This window comes from Sapajus apella, unplaced genomic scaffold (genome assembly GCF_009761245.1).
Source record: "Sapajus apella isolate SASKATOON/1434 unplaced genomic scaffold, GSC_monkey_1.0 scaffold22, whole genome shotgun sequence".
In the NCBI taxonomy this organism is placed as follows: Eukaryota; Metazoa; Chordata; class Mammalia; order Primates; family Cebidae; genus Sapajus; species Sapajus apella.
The window spans coordinates 23,605,076-23,631,857 of NW_022436962.1; the positions used below are offsets into that span (position 1 = coordinate 23,605,076).

At 38.3% G+C, this 26,782-nt stretch overlaps 1 pseudogene; it reads right to left on the minus strand.

Moving 5' to 3' along the window:
* LOC116558582 overlaps positions 1 to 18,903 on the minus strand; it is a 72,156-nt pseudogene extending 53,253 nt beyond the window's left edge.
* Positions 18,904 to 26,782: the final 7,879 nt, after the last annotated feature.

The following is a 26,782-nucleotide window of genomic DNA, read 5'->3' on the forward strand; positions in this document are numbered from 1 at the left end:
AGCCAGACTGCCTTTCTAGATTCTTCTGCTCTGGCCAGGGCATCTCTGAAAGAAAGGCAGCAGTCCCAGTTAGGGGCTTGAGGTTAAAACTCCCATCTCCAGGGGACAGAGCACCTCAGGGAAAAGGTGGCTGTGGGGACAGCTTCAGCAGACTTAAACACTCCTGCCTGCCAGCTCTGAAGAGAGCAACAGATCTTCCAGCACAGCACTTGAGCTCTGCTAAGGGATAGACTGCCTCCTCAAGTGGGTCCCTGATGCCTGTGCCTCCTGCCTGAGAGACACCTCCTAGCAGGGGTCAACAGACACCTCATACAGGAGAGCTCCAGCTGGCATCTGGTGGGTGCCTCTCTGGGACAAAGTTTCCCAAGGAAGAAACAGGCAGCAATTCTTGCTGTTCTGCAGCCTCCACTGGTGATACCTAGGCAAACAAGGTCTGGAGTGGACCCCTGGCAAACTCCAGCAGATTTGCAGCAGAGGAACGTGACTGTTAGAAGGAAAACTAACAAAGAGAAAGGAATAGCATCAATATCAACAAAAAAGAGGTTCACTCAAAAATCCCATCCAAACATCACCAACATCAAAGACCAAAGGTAGATAAGTCCACGAAGATGAGGAAGAACCAATGCAAAAGGCTGAAATTCCAAAAACCACACCACCTCTTCTCCTCCAAATGATCACAACTTCTCTCCAGTAAGGGAACAAAACTGGACAAAGAATGAGTTTGATGAATTGACAGAAGTAGGCTTCAGAAGGTAGGTAATAACAAACTCCTCTGAGTTCAAGGAGCATGTTCTAACCTAATGCAAGGAAGTTAAGAACCTCAAAATAAGGTTAGAGGAACTGCTAACTAGAATAACCAGTTTAGAAAAGAACATAAATGATGGGATGGAGCTGAAAAACAGCATGAGAACTTCGTGAAGAATACACAAGTATCAATAGCTGAATCGATCAAGCAGAAGAAAGGATATCAGAGATTGAAGATCAACTTAATAAAGTGTGAAGACAAAATTCGAGGGAAAAAAATGAAAAGGAGTGAACAAAGTCTCCAAGAAATATGGGACTATGTGAAAAGACCAAACCTACATTAGATTGGTGTACCTGAAGGTGATGGGAAGAATGGAACCAAGTTGATAAACAATCTTCAGTATATTATGCAGGAGAACTTCCCCAACCTAGCAAGGCAGGCCAACATTCAAATTCAGGAAATACAGAGAACACCACAAAGATATTCCTTGAGAAGAGCAATCCCAAGTCACATAATCATCAGATTCACCAAGTTTGAAATGAAGGCAAAAAATGTTAAGGGCAGCCAGAGAGAAAGGTTGGGTTACCCACAAAGGGGAGCCCATTAGACTAATAGTGGATCTCTCTGCAGAAATCCTACAAGCCAGAAGAGAGTGGGGGCAAATATTCAACATTCTTAAAGAAAATAATTTTGAAGCCAGAATTTTATATTCAGCCAAACTAAGCTTTACAAATGAAGGAGAAATAAAATCATTTACAGACAAGCAAATGCTGAGAGATTTGGTCACCACCAGGCCTGCCTTACAAGAGCTCCTAAAGGAAGCACTAAACATGGAAAGGAACAACTGGTACCAGTCACTGCAAAAACATACCAAATTGTAAAGATCATCGACCCCATGAAGCAACTGCATCAACTCATGGGGAAAATAACTAGGTAGCATCATAATGACAGGATCAAATTCACACATAACAATATTAGCCTTAAATGTAAATGGACTAAATCCCCAGTTAAAAGACACAGACTGGCAAATTGGTTAAAAAGTCAAGACCTATCAGTGTGCTCTATTCAGGAGATCCATCTCATGTGCAAAGACACACATAGGCTCAAAATAAACGGATGGAGGAAGATTTACCAAGCAAATGGAAAGAGAAAAAAAAGCAGAGGTTGCAATCCTAGTCTCTGATAAAACAGACTTTAAACCAACAAAGATCAAAAAAGACAAAAAGGGCATTACATAATGGTAAAGGGATTAACATAAGAAGAAGAACTAACTATCTTAAATATATATGCACCCAATATGGGAGCACCCAGATTCATAAAGCAAGTTCCTAGAGACCTACAAAGAGACTTAGATTCCCACCCAATAACAGTGGGACACTTTAACACCCCACTGTCAACATGAAAGCAATGAGGCAGAAAATGAATAAAGATATTCAGGACTTGAACTCAGCTCTGGACCAAGTGGGCCTAATAGACATCTACGGAACTCTCCACCCCAAATAAACAGAATATACATTCTTCTCAGCACCACATAGCACTTATTCTAAAATTGATTATATAATTGGAATTAAAACACTCCTCGACAAATGCAAAAGAATGGAAATCATAGCAAACAGTCTCTCACACTACAGTGCAATCAAATTAGAACTCAGGATTAAGAAACTCACTAAAAACCACACAACTACATGGAAACTGGACAACCTACTCCTGAATGACTCCTGGGTAAATAGCAAAATTATGACAGAAATAAATAAGTTCTTTGAAACCAGTGAGAACAAAGACACAATGTACCAGAATCTTTGGGACACAGCTGAATCAGCGTTTAGAGGAAAATTTATAGCATGAAATGCCCACAAGAGAAAGCAGGAAAGATCTAAAAGTCTAGCATGTCACTGGGAGGGAAGAAGAAGACTATTTATGAATGGCTTTAATAACTACAAGGAACTTAGGCGCAAAGAAGGAAGGTGACTTGACTAAGATTTGACAGCTAATGTGGTTCTATGGCCCTTTTCTCTACCAAACCTACATTTTGATTTATATACAAACTATCTGGTGAGGAGTCAGAGGGCATGGCTGGGGCGGGGGAAAGACTGTGATTAGGGATGAGATTCACTCTTTAACTTCTTGGTCTCTGTCTAGATTGCAGTGACTGGAATAGAATCTTTGAGAAAATCATTTCATAGTATCTCTTTGGCCACATGGGTAAGGAGAGGAGAAAGAAATGAAAAGTGTAGAATAATGTTGAAACTGTATCCCAACTGACTCAACATAGTTGTCAGAAATGCTGAGTATTTGTTGTCCTTTTAGGGGAGAGTTACGAGTGTTGGTAAACAGCCATTTAAAAACAACAGTGAATTTAGACACAGTTGGCCTCCCTCGATCCCTTAAGATGTTGGAAGTATTGGGAAGACTATTCTGCTTGTTTACTGTTGTCATCTTGATGCCATAAAGTGATTTGGGCAATTGCTGGGTGTAAGATGGACAAAACCATTTATGGGAGTGAAGAGAGTCAGCAAGGAAGGCTCTGGGGGCAGTGGAGGGAGAGCAGGACTCCCAGAGAGAAGCAAAAGCTTGGAGAAAAAGTCTTGAGCCTATGAAACAAGGGTGTATGTGTGTGTGTCGGGGGGGGGGGGGGGGGGGTGGAAGGGATATGAAACAAGTAGACCCACCCACACTCAAATACTCAAATTTTCTATTCCAAGAAAATCAAATTTCTGGGTTATAGGATAAAAAATAAAAACATCCTCTATAAAGAGGCTGTTAAATCAGCTGGCTCAGCCAAGAATTCCAGGCCTTCTGTGATCTTCACCACCTTGTTGGGGTTGGCAGATCCTTTTTCTAGAGCACATGGTGTCAGTTGGGCTTCAGCTGTGTAACTGAAGCTCAGGGCCCAGGGGAAGTCAATTTGGAGAATTTCATCCCTGCCTTGACTTACTGAGTGAGGCTGGGGTGGTTTCTATGGGCTGAAACCCCTGGATGCCCTGGCATCCAACATAACATAGACCTTGCTTTTTAATTGTCAAGGGTGAGGACTATTCTCTGCTCCAAGAATTGATAACTTGTTATAATTAGAAATAAAGAGTTGGATTTTTTTCAAATATGATATTAAAAAATTTGGCAAGTAAAATGAAAATAAAGAACTGTTTGTTATACTACAGTCAGATTTTATCCATTTAATTTTTTATTTCTTGATATTATATGAATATGATTGGAACAATTACATTTCCACATATTTTTAAATAATAAAATTTTTAATTTTTATTTTTTTATATTATTATACTTTAACTTCTGGGGTACAGGTACAGAACGTGCAGGGTTGTTACATAGGTATACATGTACCATGGTGGTTTCCTGCATCTATCACCCCATCATCTACATTATGTATTTCTCCTAATGCTATCCCTCCCCTAGCTCCTTACCCCCGTGTGTGATGGCCCCGGTGTGTGATGTTCCCCTTCCTGTGTCCATGTGTACTCATTGTCCAATACCCACTTATGAGAAGAATATGTGGTATTTGGTTTTCTGTTCTTGTGTCAGTTTTCTGTGAATGATGGTTTCCAGCTGCAACCATGTCCCTGCAAATGACATGAACTCATCCTTTTTTTAAGGCTGCATAGTATTCCATGGTGTATATGTGTGTGCCACAGTTTCTTTATCCGGTCTATTCTTGATGGGCATTTGGGTTGGTTCCAAGTCTTTGCCATTGTGAACAGTGCCGCAGTCAACATATATGTGCCTATGTCTTTATAATAGAATAATTTATAATCCTTTGGGTATATACCTGGTAACGGGATTGCTGGGTCAAATGGTATTTCTATTTCTAAATCCTTGAGGAGTTCCCACACTGTCTTCCGCAATGGTTGAACTAATTTACACTCCCACTAACAGTATAAAAGCATTCCTATTTCTCCACATCCTCTCCAGCATCTGTTGTCTCCTGACTTTTTAATGATAGCCATTCCAGCTGGCTTGAGATGGTATCTCAATGTGGTTTTGATCTGCATTTTTCTAATGACTGGTGACGATGAACTTTTTTTCATATGTTTGTTGGCTGCATAAATGTCTTCTTTTGAAAAGTGTCTGTTCATATCCTTTGCCAACTTTTTGATGGGATTGTTTGCTTTTTTCTTGTAAATTAGTTTATGTTCCTTGTAGATTCTGGATATTAGCCCTTTGTCAGATAGGTGGATTGCAAATTTTTTTTCCCATTCTGTTGGTTGCCAGTTCACTCTAATTATAGTTTCTCTTGCTGTGCAGAAGCACTTCAGTTTAATTAGATCCCATTTGTCTATTATGGCTTTTGTTGCCATTGCTTTTGGTGTTTTAGTCATGAAGTCCTTGCCCACACCTATGTCCTGAATGGTATTGCGAAGGTTTTCTTCTAGGGTTTTTATAGTGTTAGGTCTTATGTTTAAATCTTTAATCCATCTGGAGATAAATTTTGTATAAGGTATAAGAAAGAGATCCAGTTTCACCTTCCTGAATATGGCTAGCCAGTTTTCCCAACACCATTTATTGAATATGGAATCCTTTCTCCATTGCTTGTTTTTGTCAGGTTTGTCAAAGATAAGATAATTGTAGATGTGTGGCATTATTTCTGTGGTCTCTGTTCTGTTCCATTGGTCTATATCTCTGGTACCAGTACCATGCTGTTTTGATCACTGTAGCCTTGTAGTATAGTTTCAAGTGAGGTAGTGTGATGCCTCCAGCTTTGTTCTTTTTGCTTAGGATTGTCTTTGCTATGTGGGCTCTTTTGTTGTTCCATATGAAATTTAAGGTTGTTTTTTCCAATTCTGTGAAGAAAGTCAATGGTAGCTTGATGGGGATGCTATTGAATCTATAAATTACTTAATTTGCATTTCTCTGATGATTAGTGATGTTGAGAATTTCTTCATATGTTTGTTGGATGTTTTTATGTTTTCTTTTGAAAAATGTTTATTTATGTCCTCTTCCCACTTTTTAATGGAGTTATTTATTTCTTTCCTGTTGAGTTATTCGAGTTCCTTGTAGATTCTGGATATTAGCCCTTTGTTGGATACATAGTTTGCAAATAGTTTCTCTCATTTTGTAGGTTGTTTGTTTACTCTGTTGATTGCTTCTTTTGCTGTGCAGAGCTTTTTAGTTTAATTAAGTCCCATTTGTCTATTTTTGTTTTTGTTGTATTTGTTTTTGAGGACAAGGTCATAAATTCTTTGCCTAGGCCAATATCCAGAAGAGTTTTTCCTAGGGTTTCTTCTAGAATTTTTATAGTTTTGTGTCTTATGTTTAAGTCTTTAATCCATCTAGGGTTAATTTTTATTTTTGTGTAGTGAAAGATATGGATCCAGTTTCATTCTTCTGCATATGGATATCCAATTTTCTCTGCATCATTTATTAAATAGGATGTTCTTTGTCCAGTGTAAATTTTTTTATATCATTGAAAATCAGTTGGTTACAGGTATATGACTTTATTAGACTGCATTTTGGATTAGGAATACATTTTCAGTAGCCCCTTTGGCTACATTTTGCCATGGAAATGGTAGTTACCTGCAAAATCACGTAAACGGTTGTCACATCTTTCCAGAGAAGATGATCTTGTTCACTGGGAGATGGAATTATTTCTTTCTATCTCTCAGGAATATGAGGAGCATTGTAGGATGTAAGAAAAAAAGTATATTGCCAGTATTTATTATTTTTTTTCAGAAGAACTGAAGAAGAAATATAATAGCTATCTTCCTATAAAAATGTTTTATATTTTTTGTTGGAGTTATATATAGAATTTATCTATTAATATGGGAAAAAATTGGCATACTAATCTGTCATCAATAGCAGCATAGTATGTCTCTCCATTAACTTAGGTCTTTTACATTTACTTCTCTAATGTTTTATGGTTTTCTTTATATTTCTAGGTCTTATACATATTTCTTGTTAATTTAGTTTTTAAGAATTTTACAGGTTTTGTTGATACATAAATCATATTTTTCATTAATTCTTTTAATTGGTTATTATTAATGTAAAAAAAATCTTTGTATTGAATCTTGAGTCTGTCCATGTTTCTATTTTAAATTCATAAAGGATTTTAACAGAAGAGGAATTCCAAGAATGTCATAAATGGATGTTTTTCTATGGATGAAGGAACTATTTTATTCACTGGCTAATAATTCAGCCTAAGCCAGTTTGGCATCATATAGATAAATAGCTGAATTATGGATTTAAAATACATATTATTTTCTAACTACAAAGGTAATACTTATTAATTTAGGCTGTTTTGAAAATATAGAAAGGCACACATTTAAAAAAAATTTGTTGTTCTCTACCACCACTCAATCTATCATCTATCTCTCCATTCATTTATTTATTTGTTTATATATGTTAATCTTTGTATATGTTCATGTATAGCTCTTACATGATTGAAATTATAATGCATATTCCATTTTGAAGTCTGCTTTTTTTTTTTTTACACAAAAATGTGTTGTGAATATGTTTCTGTATTATTAAGTATAATTAGCTGAACTTTTAGAATTGACTGCATGTTTTGGTACCATTTAGACATAGTTTAAGATATTCAGGAGTTATCTGGCTTTGCCACTATGGATGAGTCTTCTTCTTTTTTTATTTTTTGACTCTGCTTCTGCAGAAGGATGAATCTTCTTTACTCAATATTAATTAATTAAAAATAGCCTCTCCTAAATACTGCTCAGCCATAAAAAAGAATGCATTACTGATATTCACAGCAACCTGGAGACTATTATTTGAAGGGAAGTAACTCAGGAATGGAAAACCAAACACTGTATGTTCTCATTCATAAGTGGGAGATAAGCTATGAAGATACAAAGGCATAAGAAGGATACAATGGACTTTGGGGACTCAGGGAAAAGGATGGGAAGGGGATGAGGAATAAAAGAATACAAATTGGGTTCAGTGTATACTGTTCAGGTGATGGGTGCACCAAAATCTCACAAATCACCACTGAAGTACTTACTCATGTAACCAAATACCACCTGTTCCCCAAAAATCTATGGAAATAAAAAATTGAAAAAAAAATAACATTACCTAATATGGACTTCTGTTTTGGGGAAGATGAAATAGATATGCTCTTCCCTATTCCTCCTATTAAGTGCAGAACTAGAGAACTTGGAGCCCAAGAAATAACACTGTGGAAAGTTCCCTGGGTTTTCTTTTGGCCTCACGTATCTGAGACTTGAAACTATCAAAGCCAGCAACCTGGAAATGCCAATAGGAACACACAAAAATGCCCCCTCCAAAACTTACTTTCTCTAGCCAAAGGCCAGCCAACAAGCAGCCTAGCAAGACAGAAGACTTTGACAATAACTACTGTGCTCCAGCCAATGCTACAGAAAAATACAGTGGCTCCAACCTTACCTCCACTAGCAAAGGCCAAGTGGAGAGCATAGACTTGCCCCCTTCAGAGGTGCAATGAAGTGTTATATCCCATCTCTACTGGGTTGATGCCAGAGAAATCTGAGCAGAGAACTGGGACTTTCATCTATACTGGGTGATAATTATTACTCCCTCTGCCTCTTTTTTCCTCTACTTTTGATGTTGGTGGAAACTACATGGGGATTCTAGACTTCCACCCACAGCCACTGGTGCAGTAGTGTCAGAAAAAACTTGATGGAGAGTCAGGACTTTTACCACCACATGTGGACACCCTGCTCCCTTGGAATTAGAGGAGATCAGATGGGGAGAAGTAACTCCTAACTCTGTCCAGCAGTAACAAGTAGCATCCCCCACCCCAGTGTGGCAATAGAAGCTAAGCGGGAAGGAACCTGGACCTTTACCTCTATTTGGTAGAAATGAGGTAGCACCCTACTTTTTTCCCTGCTTGGACTGTGTCAGAAGAAAACAGCTAAAGCAAAAGCTTTAAATAATATCTTGGGTCTTGTAATACCCAAACTGTCCATGTTTCAGTGAAAATCATTTCTTAAGAACCAGGAAGGTCTGAAACTGAATAATTAATAGCTTTCAACACTAAGCTAAAGGAGTTATCAGAATGATCAAGAATTTTATAGCAGCTGCTCTAAAAATGTTTCAACAAGCAATTAAAAATGTTACAGAATATACTAAAATTACAAATTGAAAAAAACAGAAAACTTTAATAAATAGTCTCAAGAAAGAAAGAGAAAATACAAAGAATAATTCTATAGGAAATTTTGGAACTGAAAAATGTGATAATATAAGAAACTCAATAGGCAGGCTAAAGAGCAGTATGGAGGGAACAGAGAAAAGAATCAGGTAGGGGGTATCCAAGATGACCAAATAGGAACAGCTCTGGAGTGCGGTTCCCAGGGAGAACAATGCAGAGGGTGAGTGAATACCACATTTCCAAACAAGTTATTACTGCCTATAGACCAGGAGATTCCTGGGCTGAAAAATGCCACAAGCTTCCAGCATGGCTGTTTTAGCCAGTGCAGTGGGTCTCTGCACAAAAACTCACACAAATCTGGGTGGCCGTTTCAACTGGTACCTGGAATGCCTGAGAGACAGAGCTACCATCCAACCGAAAAATAAGGGGCTGAAACAGGGAGCCAGGTGATCTGGCTTGACAGGTCCCATCCCCACAAAGACCAGCAATCTGAAACACTCTGGATTGAGAGTTTAGCGGCAAGCACAGCTGGACCCAGGATGGTCCAGCTCTGTTGGGGGAAGGGTGTCTGCCATTACTGAGCTAGTCCACCACTACTGAGGCAATCTTCCATTACCGAGGCAGTCTGCCATTACTGAAGCAGTCTGCCATTACCAAGGCAGTTCGCCATTACTGAGGCAGTCTGCCATTACAGAGGCAGGCCACCATTACTGAGGCAGACTGCCATTACCTAAGGCAATTCTAACTATATCTTTATAAACAAAACCACAAGGAAGTTCACACAGCAGCTTGGCAGAGCCCAAGGCAGCTCAGCAACACCTCTGCTGGCAGACTGTGACTAGGCTACCTCCTTGCTGGGAAAGGACTCTCTGAAAAAAGGCAGCAGCATGTCAGGAACTTATAAATAAAGTCCCACCTTCCCAGGACTGAGCACCTGGAAAAAAAGTTGGTTATGAGTTCCACTGCAGCAGACTTAAACATACCTACCCAGCAGCTCTGAACAGACCAATGGAGCTTACAGCTCAGCTCTTGAGCTCCTATAAGGGACAGACTCTCTCCTCAAGCAGCTCCCTGACCCCCATATATCCAAAGAGTCACCTCATAAAGGAGAGCTCAGGCTGACATCTGGCGAGTATCCTTCTGGAACAAAGATAAGAAAGAAGAAACTGGCAGCAACCCTTACTGTCCTGCAGCAACTGTAGGTGATCCCCAGACAAGCAGAGTCTGGAGTGGACCTCCAGCAGTGCTACAGCAGAGGGGCCTGACTGTTAGGAGGAAAATTAAAAAACAGAAAGAAATAACTTCATCATCAACAAAAAGGATGTCCACTCAGAGGCCCCATCTGAAAATCACCAACTACAAAGATCACAGGTAGATAAATCCACAAAGATGGGAAGAAACAGCACAAAAAGGATGAAAACACCCAAAACCAGAACGCCTCTTCTCCTCTCAGGGATCACAACTCATCACCAGCAAAAGAACAAAGCTGGATGGAGATAAGTCTGATGAATTGACAGAAACAGGCTTTAGAAGGTGGGTAATAACAAACTTCTCTGAGTTAAAAGAATATGCTCTAACCCAATGCAAAGAACTAAGAACCTTGAAAAAATGTTTGACAAAATGCTAACAAGAATAAACAGCTTAGAGAAGAATGTAAATGACTTAATGGAGCTGAAACACAACACGAGAACTTTGCAAAGTATATACACAAGTTTCAATAGCCAAATCGACCAAGCAGAAGAAAGAATATCAGAGATTGAAGATCAACTCAATGAAATAAAATGAGAAGGCAAGATTAGAGAAAAAAGAGTGAAAAGAAATGAAGAAAGCCTCCAAGAAATATGGGATTATGTGAAAAGACCCAATCTACATTTGATAGGTGTACCTGAATGTGACGGAGAGAATGAATCCAAGCTGGAAAACACTTCAGGATATTATCACGGAGAACTTCCCCAACCTAGCAAGGCAGGCCAATATTCAAGTCCAGGAAATACAGAGAATACCACAGAGATATTTCTCAAGAAGAGCAACCCCAAGGCACATAATTATCAGATTCTTCAGGGTTTCAATGAAGGAAAAAACGCTAAGGGCAGCCAGAGAGAAAGGTCAGGTTACCGACAAAGGGAAGCCCATCAGACTCACAGCGTATCTCTTGGCAGAAACCTTACAAACCAGAAGAGAGTAGGGACCAATATTCAACATCCTTAAAGAAAAGAACTTTCAACCTAGAATTTCATATCGAGCCAAACTAAGCTTCATAAGTGAAGAAAAGATAAAATCCTTTATGAACAAGCAATTACTCAGATTTCATCACCACCAGGCCTGCTTTACAAGAGCTCCTGAAAAAAGCACTAAATATAGAAAGGAACAACCAGTACCAGCCACTCCAGAAACATACCAAATGGTAAGAAGCATTGACACAATAAAGAAACTGCATCAACTAATGGACAATACAACCAGCTAGCATCAAAATGGCAGGAGCAAATTCATACATGACAATATTAACCTTAAATGTAAATGGGCTAAATGCCCCAATCAAAAGACACAGACTGGCAAATTGGATAAAAAGTCAAAAACCATCAGTGTGCTGTATCCAGGAAACCCATCTCACATGCAAGGACACACATAGGCTCAAAATAAAGGGATGGAGGAAGATTTACCAAGCAAATGGAGGGGGGAAAAAAAAGGCAGGAGTTGCAATCCTGGACTCTCATAAAACAGACTTTAAACCAACAAAGATCAAAAGAGACAAAGAAGGGCATTACATAATGGTAACGGATCAATGCAACAAGAAGAGCTAATGATCCTAAATATATATGCACCCAATACTGGAGCACCCAGATACATAAAGCAAGCTCTTAATGACCTACAAAGAGATTTAGACTCCCACACAATAATAGTGGGAGACTTTAACACTCCACTGTCAATATTAGATCAACAAGACAGAAAATTAACAAGAATATCCAGGACTTGAACTCAGATCTGGACCAAGCACACCTAGTATATATCTACAGAACTCTCCACCCCAAATCCACAGAATATACAATCTTCTCAGCACCACAGCACATCTACTCTATTGACAACGTAATTGGAAGTAAATCACTCCTCGGCAAATGTAAAAGAATGGAAATCATAACAAACAGTCTCTCAGACCACAGTGCAATCAAATTAGAACTCAGGATTAAGAAACTAACTCAGAACTGCACAACTTCATGGAAACTGAACAACTGGCTCTTGAATGTTGACTGGATAAGCAATGAAATGAAGGCAGACATAAAGATGTTCTTTGAAACCAATGAGATTGAAGACATTCATACCAGAATCTCTGGGACATATTTAAAGCAGTGTCTAGAGGAAAATTTATAGCAATAAATGCCCACATTAGAAGCAAGGAGAGATCTAAAATCGAAACCCTATCATCAAAATTGAAAGAGCTAGAGGAGCAAGATCAAAAAAACTCAAAAGCTAACAGAAGACAAGACATAAATAAGATCAGAGCAGAACTGAAGGAGATAGAGACACAAAAATCCCTTCAAAAAATGAATAAATCCAGGAGTTGGTTTTTTAAAAAGATCAACAAAATAGGCCACTAGCCAGATTAAAGAAAAAAGGGAAGAATCAAATAGATGCAATAAAAAAAGATAAATGAGATATCACCACAGATTCCACAGAAATACAAACTACCATCAGAGATTACTACAAACAACGTTATGCATGCAAACCAGAAAAGCTGGAAGAAATGGATAAATTCCTGGACACTTGCACCCTCCCAGGCCTAAACCAGGAAGAAGTCAAAAGCTTGAATAGACCAATAAAAAGAGCTGAAGTTGAGGCAACAATTAATTGCCTACCAACCAAAAAAAGCCCAGGTCCAGATGGATTCACAGCCGAATTCCACCTGACATACAAAGAGGAGTGGTACCACTCCTTCTGCAACTATCCCAAACAATACAAAAAGAGGGAATCCTTCCCAAATCATTTTATGAGACCAACATCATCTTGATATCAAAACCTGGCAGAGACTCAACAAAAAAAGAAAACTTCAGGCCAATATACATGTAAACAGATGTAAAATTTTTCAATAAAATACTGGCAAACCGAATCCAACAGCCCATCAAAAAGCTTATCCATCACTATCAAGTAGGCTTCATCCTGGGGATGCAAGGCTGGTTTAACATACGCAAGCCTATAAACATAATCCACCACATAAACAGAACCAAAGACAATAACCACATGATTATCTCAATTGATGCAGAGAAGGCCTTCGACAAAACTCAGCAGGCTTTTATGCTAAAAACCCTCAATAAACTAGGTATCGACAGAATGTATCTCAAAATAATAAAAGCTATTTATGACAAACCCACAGCCAATATCATACTGAATGGGCAAAAACTGGAAGCATTCCCTTTGAAATCTGGCACTAGACAAGGATGCCCTCTCTCACCATTCCTATTCAACATGGTATTGGAAGTTTTAGCCAGAGCAATCAGGCAAGAAAAGAAATAAAGGGTATTCAATTAGGAAAGAAGGAAGTCAAATTGTCTCTATTTGTAGATGACAGGATTATTTATTTAGAAGACCCCATCGTCTCAGCCTAAAACTGATAAGCAATTTCAGCAAAGTCTCAGGATACAAAATCAATGTGCAGAAATCACAAGCATTCCTACATACTAACAGACTAAAAGAGAGCCAAATGAATAATGAACAACCATTCACAATTGCTACAAAGAGAATAAAGGAATAAAGTTCCTAGGAACACACCTAATAAAGGATTTAAAGGACCTCTTCAAGGAGAACTACAAACTGTTATTCAAGGAAATAAGAGATGACACAAACAAATGAAAAAACATTCCATGCTCATGGTTAGGAAGAATCAATATTGTGAAAATGGCCATACTATCCAAACTAACTTACAGATTCAATGTTATCCCCATCAAGCTACCTATGACCCTCTTCACAGAACTGGAAAAAACCACCTTAAACTTCATATGGAACCAAAAGAGAGCCTGCATAGCCAAGATAATACTAAGCAAAAAGAACAAAGCTGGAGACATCATACTACCTGACTTCAAACTATGCTATAAGGCTACTGTAATCAAAACAGCATGGTACTGGTACCAAAACAGAGACATAGACCAATGAAACAGAACAGAATCCTCAGAGGCAATGCCACACATCTACAACCATATGATTTTTGACAAACCTGACAAAAACAAGCAATGGGGAAAGGATTCCCCATTTAATCAATGGTTTTGGGAAAACTGGCTAGCCATGTGCAGAAAGCAGAAACTGGACCCCTTTCTGACACTTTACACTAAAATTAACTCCAGATGGATTAAAGACTTAAACATAAGGCCAAACACCATAAAAACCCTGGAAGAAAACATAGGCAAAACTATTCAGGACATAGGCATAGGCAAGGACTTCATGACTAAGACACCAAAAGCATTGGCAACAAAACCCAAAATGGACAAATGGGATCTAATCAAACTCCAGAGCTTCTGTACATTAGAGTGAACTGGCAACCAACAGAATGGAAAAAATTTTTTTGCAATTTACTCATCTGACAAAGGGCTAATATTCAGAATCTACAAAGAACTAAAGCAGATTTACAAGAAAAAAACAAACCCATTCAAAAGTGGGCGAAGAATATGAGCAGACACTTTTCAAAAGAAGACATTTACGAGGCCAACAAACATATGCAAAAATACTGATCATCATTGGTCATTAGAGAAATGCAAATCAAGACCACATTGAGATACCATCTCACTCCAGTTAGAATGGCGATCATTAAAAACTCTGGAGACAACAGATGCTGGAGAGGATGTGGAAAAATAGGAACACTTACACTGTTGGTGGGAGTGTAAATTAGTTCAACCATTGTGGAAGACAGTGTGGCAATTCCTGAAGGACCTAGAAATAGAAATTCCATTTGACCCAGCAATCCCAGTACTGGGTATATATCCAAAGGATTATAAATGATTGTATTATAACAACACATGCACACATATGTTCATTGTGGCACTGTTTACAATAGCAAAGTCCTGGAACCAACCCAAATGTCCATCGATGATAGACTAGACAAGGAAAATGTGGTGCATATACACCATGGAATACTATGCAGCCATACAAAATGATGAGTATGTGTCCTTTGTAGAGACACGGACGAATCTGGAAACCATCATTCTCAGCAAACTGACACAAGAACAGAAAAATAAACGCCACATGTTCTCACTCATAGGTGGGTGTTGAACAATAACACATGGACACAGGGACAGGAGCATCACACACTGGGGTCTGTTGGGGGGAACAGGGGAGGAACAGTGGGAGTAGGGAGGTTGGGGAGGGATAACATGGGGAGAAATGCCAGATATAGGTGATGGGGTGATGGAGGTAGCAAACCACATTGCCATGTATGTGCCTATGCAACAATCCTGCATGTTTTGCACATGTACCCCAGAACCTAAAATGCAATGAAATTTAAAAAAAAATCAGGTAACTGGAAGACAGAACAATAGATAGTACTCAATCAGAACAATGTAGAGAAAATAATAACTGAATAAAAAGAACAGAGGCTTAGGGATCTGGGGGAATATAATAGTATAATCGAAGACCTAGAAGGAGAGAAGAAAGAGATAATACTGAAAAAGTACTTCAAGAAATAATGACTGCAAATGTTCCCAATTTGGCAAAAGATGTAAACCTACAAATTTGAGAAGTTGAGTAAACTCCTAAGAAGATATTTCCAAAGACATCCAGATCAAGACACAACAGAGTCAAACTTGAAATCTGAAGACAGTAAAAAAAAAAAAGAAGCTTCAAAGTGCTTAGTGACGGAGAAATAACACCTTACAGGGTAAAAACCAATTTGAATGACAACAAATTTCTCACCAGAAACTATAGATCCCAAAAGGAAGTGGTGCAACATTTTTTAAGTGCCAAAAGAAAATAACTATTAACCCAGAATCCCTATATTTAGTGAAAGTATCCTTCAGGGATCAATGGGAAATCAAAACTTTCTCAGATGAAGAAAAACTAAGAATTTGTCACCAGCAAATCTGCTTTAAAAGAGCAGCTGAAGGAAGCTCTTTACATGGAAAAGAAATGCCAAAAGAAGAAACCTTGGAACATCAGGAAGGAAGAACATGGTCAGTAAAAATATGGATAACATATAACCGACTTCCCTTCTCTTAAGTTTAGTTTAAAAAAAACCACATGAAAGAAACCAATGGCACTTAACATGGAACAATGTTTTGAAGCAAGTATCATATAGAGATAAATGTGGAGAGGTTTTTTCTCCATTAAAAATACATAGTGCAATGTGTACTTACCATGTTACTCAAAATGGGGATTTTGCCTTCAAAATAACTATTAGAAATGAAATTAATCCTTAAAAGATATGATTAGGAACTATTCTGAAATTTTGCCAAAAGTCTCTTCCTTTCTTGTCTGCTTACTTGCATAATGTATGATGAAGGGATTGGATTGGATTGTCTCAAAGATCTGTTCAATTGAGCTCATGACACTCTCAAATTTTGTTGGATAAATTTTTAAAAGATCCACAAAATTCCAAAACCTTTAAAAATACTCTATTGTACATAAAATCATATCTTTGATGAAGGAGGTGGCTTACTTTATGAAAGAATTATAAAGACTTTAAGACATGATATTTTCCTATACTTTCTGTGCTGGCTTTTCTTCCTCCTTCCTCTTTAAGAGTGAGAATGAAGAAATTTAATTTAGATTAAGCATCAAAGCAAATAAAAGGCATTGGAGCAAATAAGAAACTAGTCAATATTATAGAAACATTTATTATCTTTTATTTTCCTTGTTCTTTTCTTTAACTTCTCCTTACCCTCTTTATTCCCTTTCCTTTTGGAAGCATTTGAAAGTAAGTTACAATCGCTATTACCCTTCTCCATAATTACTTCATTATGCATACCCAAAGAACAAGGGTAGTCTCCTAAATAACCATAATGTAGTGACCAGATTCAGGAAGATTAACATTGATGCAATACTATCTAAAAAATCCAAATTCAAAGTTATTTTCTTTAAAAAAATAAAATGTCTATTTTAACAGAATAGATTAAAAGGAAGGGAGGTCCCATAGCATTTTAATCACCCTTATTTCTTTGCCTCTTTCTTTTAGATATCCCTCTCAGGGACTGGCATTTGAATAATTTCCCACCCCTACTGGCCCATCCTCTTTCTTGTCAACACTCATGAGTCTTTCCCATGTTCCTTCAGGACTCAGCTAGGTACTGGCAGTCAGTCTTCCTGGCCTGATGTCCATAGATGATGACAATGGCTTCCTGTGATCTCACTTCCTCTGGGGCATCAGGAGTTTTTTCAACAATTTTCAGAAATGTGAGCAGTTTATAGAGAGCTTCAGAAGCCAGAGAAATATTTTGAAGAAAGGGGATAATTGGTATCTCCTTACTTTATTGTAGCAAATTTCTACCTATCCATAAGCAAATACAAACAATTAAAATTCATGAGCAAAATAAACATTAAAGGTTAGGGGTGGTAAATGATTTAGTTTCTGAGAAGGATATCTAAAAGAAAGAGGTAAAGAAATGAGTGTTAAACATTCTATGGGACCTCCCTTCCTTTAAACTTATTTGGTTAAAATAGACATTTTATTTTTTTAAAGAAAGTAAATTTGAATCTGGGTATTTTAGATAGTATTACAATTGGTATTTTCTTATCTTAATTGTAGGTTTCTGCCTGTCCGTAAGCAAATATGAACAATTTAAAGTTTTCTGGAATTCAGTGCTTTTGCCATATCTGGGAAGCTAGTGTTTTCAATGGGTCCATAATATTCTGCTATGGGAAAAAGCAAAGAAAAGCAGATACTGAGTAATGTCTCTAGAATGAGCTCATTACCAAGCATAAAGACAGTTTTTCTCTATATCAACATATGCTTGTATGAGTATGAGGGAAAGAATTGAATACACTCCAAATTACTAACACAGGCTACCTTAGGAAGGTGGGCTTAGCTTTTTCTTTGTGCATTGCTGTGTTGTTTTACTTACACAAAACATGTATCCTTTTTGTAATTAAAACATAAAAATAATACAGTTTTTGAGAAGCAAAATACTCAGAAAGCATATAAAACTTCTGATTTAACACAAAACTCCCACTACCAAGAAGAGAAAGAGGGCCTTTGATGGTATCATGGAACATATATGGTACATAGGGATTAATTGCTCAATGATGAAATGAACAATACAGGATTATCCATGCTGAAATGCAAAGATTATCTTTTATATAAATCTGTTTCTCCTGGAAAATTTTCTTGATACTTTTTATACTATGATAAGTTTTGCTGAGCTCAAGAGACAAGCAAATTGGGAAGGAAGTAAGATTTCATTTTGGAGAAATAAAACTTGAAAAGGTTATATTCAAGAAGGGAAATGAGGCTTTCTAGTTGGATCCTAGGAAAGGCATTAGCACGTGCTTTCTGACTTTTAAAATTCCTTGCCTCAATTGTCCTCTGGGTCTTATGATTTCTGGACTTGGTTCATTCACCTCCTAGGAGCATTCTTTTTTCTCTTAAGACACTCTGAATGCCAGACTGTATCTAATGACATATCCTAAGTAGTTGAAAGACAAAATATTCAAATTGCTGTACAGTTTTTCTGCCCCTTCATAGAACTGACGCAAATCGGTTTCATATTTCCAGTGAATTGTCTCTCATGGTCTCACATGGGGCCTATGAAAGATACAGCTTTTCCCCAAAGAAGGCCTTCATCACTTGAATTTTATTAGCCTCCCCAAAGGGCTAGTTTCTGTCTAGTGTCCAGTCTTGGAAGCATCTGCCTCAAATTTCCTTTAAACCCCTAATATATGGAAATGACTTCCTTTCTCCTCTCTGCATTCCTCATCCAAAAATGAGCTGCCCTTCTATTTCTCACTGTAACATTTATTTGAAGTCAGCTTACCTGTGGACCTCAAACACAGGAGTGGGACAGGTCGCCAGCTCAGAAGTCTCAGGACCAGTGACATCAAGAGCAGGAAATGGCCAGTGCCTCAATCCATTCCCCTCTCCCTCCTGAAACAGGCCCTCCATCACTTTAGATAATTCATGTCACTGAAAGGAACATGTAAGCCATCCTACTTCTTTTTGTCTTCACAAATGCTTTAAGCACAGGCTTGGAAAATCTGTGAGTTTCTTACAGGTTCTCAGATATATTCCTTTGCGCCTGACTGGGGTGAAATGATACAGTGCTCAGTGGAAGGAATTTAGCTGCGACAGCAGAGGGTTGGGGCCATGGAAGCATGTAACTGGAAGCGAGCAGTGAACTCCTGTTCATCTTGGAAACTCCTTCCACCCTGTGCCTCAGTGCTGCCAGGCTCAGCAGCATCAGCCTAACGTTCTGTGTGGGATTCTAACACATTTGTGGTTGCAGCCTGGTAATTAGATTGTGAGCAGGAGTCACAATCCCAGCAATCGGGAGGCATGGACAAGGCTTGGTGTCAGAAGGTATGGTGTGTTGAGGTTTAATAATGTCAGCTCTATTTTTGTCTATCACCCCTTTGATACATGTTAAAAAAAATACCACCCACTAGTTCTCCTTCTCCTCTCCCCATCAAGGTCAAGCACCAAGGATGAATCAAATAATAATAATAATGGAACAGGAAAATAATATGCTGAAGATCAGATATCAAAATGAAATGCAGACCCTTAGAACAACTTTGCTTTGTGTACTTTTAATACATTTGATATACCACACAGCAATTTACTGGGAAGTGGATTTTAACATGCTACATATGCTATTGGCAAGATAAGAATTACTGAGATGAATGTTGGTTCACTAAATATGCTGGGACCCTTTTATAGTGCAGACTCTGAGGAACAGAGCTAACACTCTCTTTATGGGCACATTGAAAGGAATTGTGCTTTTACTGTCTGTCATTGTTATGTTTCAAGGGACATGATTTCACCAGTAGCTTTGCCAAATTTTTGCAATAACAGGATTCTACTGTATTTCTATTTTAGTACCACGATCTCATGCCTTGAAGTTTATTTGAAAAAAGAAAACGACATAAAAAAATAGTGAAGTCCAGCCAAATCCAGGTTATCCAGGATTAAATTTATAATCCAGCCTGAAGATTATCTAAACTTTTGCTTCTCTTTCTCATCGTTGGCGTTTTTCATCTTAGGTGGATATTCCTGCTTAGTAGCACATTTCCCAGAAGGTGTCAATGAGATTTAATTAATTTCTTGTGTGAAATACTGCAGAGATACTGTGTGTGTGTGTGTGTGTGTGTGTGTGTGTGTGTGTTTGTGTGTGTGTATGGAGAGAGCAAGAGTAATGGTTGAAAGCTTTTGGCAATATTTTCTGATATGTGTAAACTTAAATTACCTAGACTTCATGAGAACTTCTGCTTTTTATCCATGCAGAACAGATCATTAAGAGATTGTTTTATTTTTTCCATAATATACTTTCCTCATCTAAACTATTAGGGATAGGAATACCCCATCTGCGTGCCATGAATAACACCATGTGTGGAGAACCTGCACAGATCCTGAGGTAATTGTAGGGATGAAGCTCTATGGAGCAATCCTGGCCTTGGGAGGGTGTGAACTTTGTGGAAAGATTAACAAAAGGGGAAGAGTCCTATTTTGAATCAAGAAAATCTTAACTCATGAGAATAAAATTAGTGTGAGGAGCCAAACCCTGAACCATCTTTAGCTTCCTTATTTTCTCTTTGATGACACTGTAACTTTCTAACTACAAAGGAGAAAATCAAGTTAAAGAGCAAAGTATTTGGTTAATCTATTTGTCTACATTATTTTACACATCAGCATACTTGTTTGAATTTTCCACTTGTCTTTGGAATATCTACCTGGAGAGAAGTCGATATTTAAACAGAAGAGATGGAAACCACTGGGCTAATACAAAAAATTGAAAAATTCAACCAATGAAACATTGGTCTTTATTTCATCAGCAATTTTGGTTTCCTTTTTTAAAACCAAATTAGGCTAAAAAAATGAAATCAAAATTGCTGATGAAGCTATTTTGTACAAATGTCACTGCATTCTCAAAAAGGAGAGATTCCACAGAATATTCTTGTACAAATACCATAGTTTGGGACCATGTAGAATCTCTCTTTTTGAGGACACAAAGTGGTATTTGTACAAGAATATTCTGAGTCTGGATCCACTAGCTGCAAAAAGACCTGATTGAGCCAGTGCCTCCCACTGTGGGTGAAAATCAGCCTGGCCTCTCATGGGGCACAGAGGAGACCAAACTGTAAGTCATTAGCATGATTTATTCTCACTTTCCAGTTGGCTGATCTGGTGCTGTTGTTGATGCTGCCACGGCCATCGTAGTGTAGGGTAGGTAACAGACTAGCCTTCCAAGAACCTGGCTTCCCATCTCCTTGCTGAGACTTTGGCTTGGTCTCCTAGAAATGGCTCATTTTAGCCCAATAAACAGGGAAGTGGATGAGGGGATAGCTGTTTAATAAAAGTACATTTTAATGGAAAAATGAGGTATTTTCCACTGCGGTAATGTGTCTTTTTTTGTTTCCAATCATAAAATTGCTCAAAAGAGGAAGCAAAAAGAGGAACATGTATTCATTTGTTTTAACTCTAGTTTGTGAAATGAGTTCTTGAGAAAGCGAAAAGGCATCTATTTCGAAGAATTATGACTTCTTTTTGACATCTAAATATCGTATCATTTCCAGAGTATTAGTTACCTCTGTCATGATAATCTAAATTTATAAATATGACTGTAGATCCCAAACTTGCAGTTATTGTGGAGTTTCAGCATGACCACATAGGAGAAAGAAAGAGAGAGAATATCTGCATGTGTCACTATTCAAATGACACCATCAGAGACTGTTGAGAGTAAGACAAGACCTCTCCTTTTGTGACCAGTTAACTGATACTAGACAAGTATTGTTCTAGCAGGTAAAATGACTCCAAGATATCTTCAAACACTACACTTTTTAATAACCCCCATAATATAGAATTGCCTATGGATGTACATGTTGGAGTATATTCACTTAAAAGTATAGAAGCAGACATTATTCAGACCTTCCCTGTTCCAAATACTCCTTAATTGAGGAACTACCTGTACTACTAATTTTAAATCACGACTGTTCCATGCAGAAGGGAGAGCTAAGTTTTGGGTTACAAAATTTTGAAAACCACCATATAGAAGCCACCTACAACATCCAACCGCCAACTTGCCGCTTAGCTGAGAAAGCAGAAGGGAGGCAGACGTGGTGGCTGCCCAGTTGGAAATTATGGTACTAATAAGACTTTAAGTGAAGTAAGCAGTAGAAGTTTGGGGCATTTGTTATGTTTTCCTTGAAGTTCTGTTCTGAGTCTTCCCAGACCTGGCTGGAGACTGATTTTCCTTTTGTGCTAGCTATCCTACATGACAATAACCATGGCAATATTAATAACAACACTGCAGCAGATATTTGAAAAGTGAGCACCTTCCATCCCTTAATTTCTATTTTGCCTGGTAGGCTGCACTCTTTTCCTTTTCACTAGCAGATAGTTCTGTGAGTATGAGTCTAAAGAGAGGAGAGCCAATGTTATCTATGTTGCCTATGATAAGAAAGCATAGTGAGGCATTTCTTTAAAAATCTGGGAATGACTGCAAATGGCATTGGGAATACACTCATGAGCTGGTTGCTCCTGATGATAGTTCTCCAGGTTCATGCATAGGAAGCTCCAAGGGAAGGTTGATTCATTAGATGCATCAAGGTTTGGCTTACTCTAAAAATGAACTTGTCGTGAGCATGCTCACAGGGTTAATAACATATATTGAGCTTTTTCATGGGCTAGATTCTTTTTCACCTTCTTATCAAATCCAAACAACATCCCAATGAAGACGTTGTTATCAACATGAATGTAAGCAGAACGAGTAGCAACTTGTGCTCAATTGTATACAATAAACACGTGGCAAATTTGCTTTTTAAATGATGTAATAAGTATTATTCTTATGGATGAAGAAACAGAGTTTTGCAGAGATTGAATACTCTGCCGGATTCCCACAGCCAGATAATGCCAGAACGGGGAAACATGCCTGGTATCCTGGGTAGATTTTGTTCCCTGCCGGAGGTTCAGTGTGCCCAAATCCTGTCCCTTGTGTGGACCCTGGTTGGAGTTGAGCATCACTCCAGCCTGGGTAACAAGAGTGAAACTCAATCAAAAAAAAAAAAAAATTTGCATGAGATATGGAAGGTAGATGTGAAGCAGCAGCTGTTATGCTCAGAGGATGGACATAAGGGTGCCAGGCACCATGACAGTGACAGCTTACATATCATCACTGATCTGCTGGTTCACCTAGTTGGTGTGGGGCAATGGCTGGGTCCACAGATTCCCTAGTTTTCAGCAGATCTCCTCCTTTCAGATCTTTGAGTCCTCAGCCATGGCAGGAACCTTGTTCAGCTTTCTGGCAAAGGACACCACTCTCTTCTGCAAGTTTTCTACATTGCTGAGGTTGGAGGCTATGAGATACAGACATAGGTTTTAGCTTGTCTGTTGTCTCTCTGTTCATGTTCAGCTTGTGTTCCTGATTGCCAGCCTTCTCAACCTCTAGTGACTTCAAGGTTACTGCCAGATGCAGAGCCAACAGCCTCCCATAGGCTTCTTTATAAGTTCCCACAATGATGTCGAGCCTAACCTCTGCGATATACCCTTTATGTCCTATCACTTACGGTGGCTGTGCTTCCACCATCAAACTTTAGCTGTAATGGTCTGTCGGACTCCAGATCTCCAGGATACTGCACTCACTGGGAGAGTATGAGGGTGAAGGCATGAGCTGGTTTTAGTGGGACAGGAATCCTCTGACTCTAGGAAACCGAGGACTTCCTCAGTCAGATGCTCAGAGAACAAAGCAAGGGGATATCCTTGAGCAAAACAGAAAATTGAAAAGTCACATCAATGTTTCATTTAACTTATGAGATTACAGAGCTGGTAATTTCACGGCCAATTATATGTTTAAGATAGACCAAAAATAAGTTGAAAAAATATTTTAGTGTCCATTGTGGACAATATAAAAATGACATTTTTCTGATTTCTCAATCAATCCTTTTCAATACCTTAGTTACAGTCTACATTTACATGTCAAACATCTGCGTGGAAAGTGAAAGTATGCTCTGTTATAACCTAGATGAAACATCTGGAAGATGATATTTTTCCACTTTTTATTCATTTGGTGTCACATAGATCTAGGCATCAACACATATCTCTTTTCCCTTAACTTTAAAAAATATGATTTTATTTTTTAGTCCACTTTTTCTGGAAAACAATTTTGCAAGGTGCAAGGTATTCAGATGAAGTGCTGAAACCTTGGCTGTAGGAAAAGTTAGGCGTAACCAAGCAACACTTACTTCAACCCCAAGTGCAACACTTCTGCGGCTTAGCCTTTGCCATTTAGCACGTTCCTTTTGCTGTCTGCTTGCACACTATGTACGCTGGGACTTTCCTGGGTTTCTCTGCCTTCTGCTTTTGGGGTAATATTGGCTTAACCAATATTAAACCAAGAAGAACAACATTAGAAAGACCCAATTTTCTTACATGAGAGCAAGAAGTTTATTCAACTCACTGCTTCACTTTATTTCTAGGGGCCTTTTTTAGCTCCAGAAAGAAGTTGTCTTTAGCCCTAGACTTTGTGTACCTCTACCCACCCTCCCTTCAATATTCTCTTGAGTGAGATAATATGCCCTTTTTGGGCTCTTCTTTGTTCTCTAAGCATTAGGATTGCTGATACACAACAATTTTTTTTCTTGGTAGAATTATGTTCCATGCAATATTTGGGACATATTTATACTCACAATTACTTGCTGTTTAGCTAAAATTCAAATTTAACTCTACATCCTGTATTTTATTTGCAAAATCTGGCAACCTTAGTGTAGATACTTCCTGCATCCCCAATCTCCCAAAGCTCCCATTTTCTAAATTCTGCATGCTGACAGGGCCTTCAATAGTAAGTTAACATCTGGACAGCTTGCCAGCCTCTCCTTGAGGAAGGGGTTTGCCTGCTAGCATTTGAATGGATAATTTAGTTCTGCCACCAAAACAAAACATTAATGGGCATTTGATGTAAACCTTATTTTCCTCCCTGCTTTGGCTGAAGAGCTGAAGAGTTAGAGAGGTCTTACCAACAGTTAGAAATCCACCTTTCTGAAATGCATTGCTTGCTCACAGACTTAACAAGCAGCTTCAGCTATTTCTGGGTTACACGGTTTTTCTTCTATTTCCCTTTTTTCTTCTTCAAAATTTCTAGTCTCTTTTCTTACAAAAGTATGGCCTTCTCTCTTCAAGTCTCAACCCAGACCAATATTCGTGCATCCAGATTTTTCTACTCAGAAATGGCCATCTGACCAGTCCATGGAAGGCCTTCCTAGTCTGGAATGTGGATTCTTATAACCTAGATCACACAACACTGACAGAAAGGGATTTGGCAGTAACATGGGTCATAATGGTACAGAAGGGGATATAGACTACGCTTTATAAATGCTTTTTGAAATTAGCTTAAGAATAACACTTATTGGGATTTCCCACATTTTAAAACTCACACATGCTTATTGTAGAAAAACATGCAAAACACGCAAAAGCAAAATCAAACAGAACAAAATAATCATAAATTCACATCTTGAGATAATCACTGTTGTTATTTTTGGTGTATATTTATAATATTTTTCTATAAACTTATTTATTGTTTGAACAAAAGTACCACATAACATGGAAATACTCTACAACTACTTTTTATTATTTAACAATGAATTTTGAACTTTTTTTTTCAGTGCAGAGTACATGTGTAGGTCAGTAATTCTCAATCTTTTTTAGGCTGCAGATCTTATTTAAGAAACTGAAGTTTCTTCTACCAGGAAAACCACTATACAGGTACCTAGAGAATTTGGGTACAATTTCAGATCATTAAAATACCTCTGTAGATCCTACAGATAAAGAAGTCCTGTTCTAAAACATCACAACTAATTTGAATGACTGACATGGGACACTTTGAAGCTTCCAGTAAGAATTTATTTTATATAAGCTAAAGAGACAATTCGACATTTGCTACATTGGGATCTCATATTATAAGTTTTTGCTTTTTTTGTTTTCTTAGAATCTAGGTTTAGGGCAGGGTGCCCCCCACCAACCTTTTTGGCACCAGGGACTGTTTCATGGAAGACAACTGGTTTCAGGATGAAACTATTTCGCTTCAGATCATCAGGCATTAGATTCTCATAAGGAGCACGCAACCTAGATCCTTTGCATATGCAATTCTCAATGGCGTTTCTGCTTCTTTGAGAATTTAATGCTGCTGCTGATTGACAAGAGTTGGAGCTGAGGTGGTAATGCTCACTCCCCCACCACTCACCTCCTTCTGTGTGGCCGTTTCTAATAGGCCACAGACAAGTACAGGTCCACAGCCCAGGGACATGGCAAAAGGAAACATTAGCAAATTTGCAGATTGTCCTGTTTACATGTCAGCTCTGAAGACTGTTGAGTTGATGAGTCTTCCCTTGGTTGCAAGCAAACAGCAGTCATAAGCGAGAAACCTACTTTGGATTTCACAAGAACTTTGTCACAAGTCTCATGTTTCCTGTAGGAAAGCTGAATTTGCCAGCACACTCACTGTGAGTAAAACTGTAATTCTGCTTTGAGCAGAAGGCTTGTGCTGAAGATAAAAACGAATTTTCAGTGGAAATACAAAATTAATCTATGAATCCCTGGATGCTAAAGACATTGATTTTTCTCCTGTCTAGTAGCTACTTTTCTTCTGTATGTAACTTTCAGTTTATTTCCATCAGTAGGAAAGGGATCAAGCAAGTTGAGAAAGCATAGGAAGGTGTAGTCCCCTGAAATCTAAATGAAGCTTCTTTGGTCTTACAGTTTCCTAGGCAGGTCGGGCCTGGGACAGGACTATATGGGCATCTGCAGCCCACACAATGTAGGAAGAGGGCTGCTAGAATAT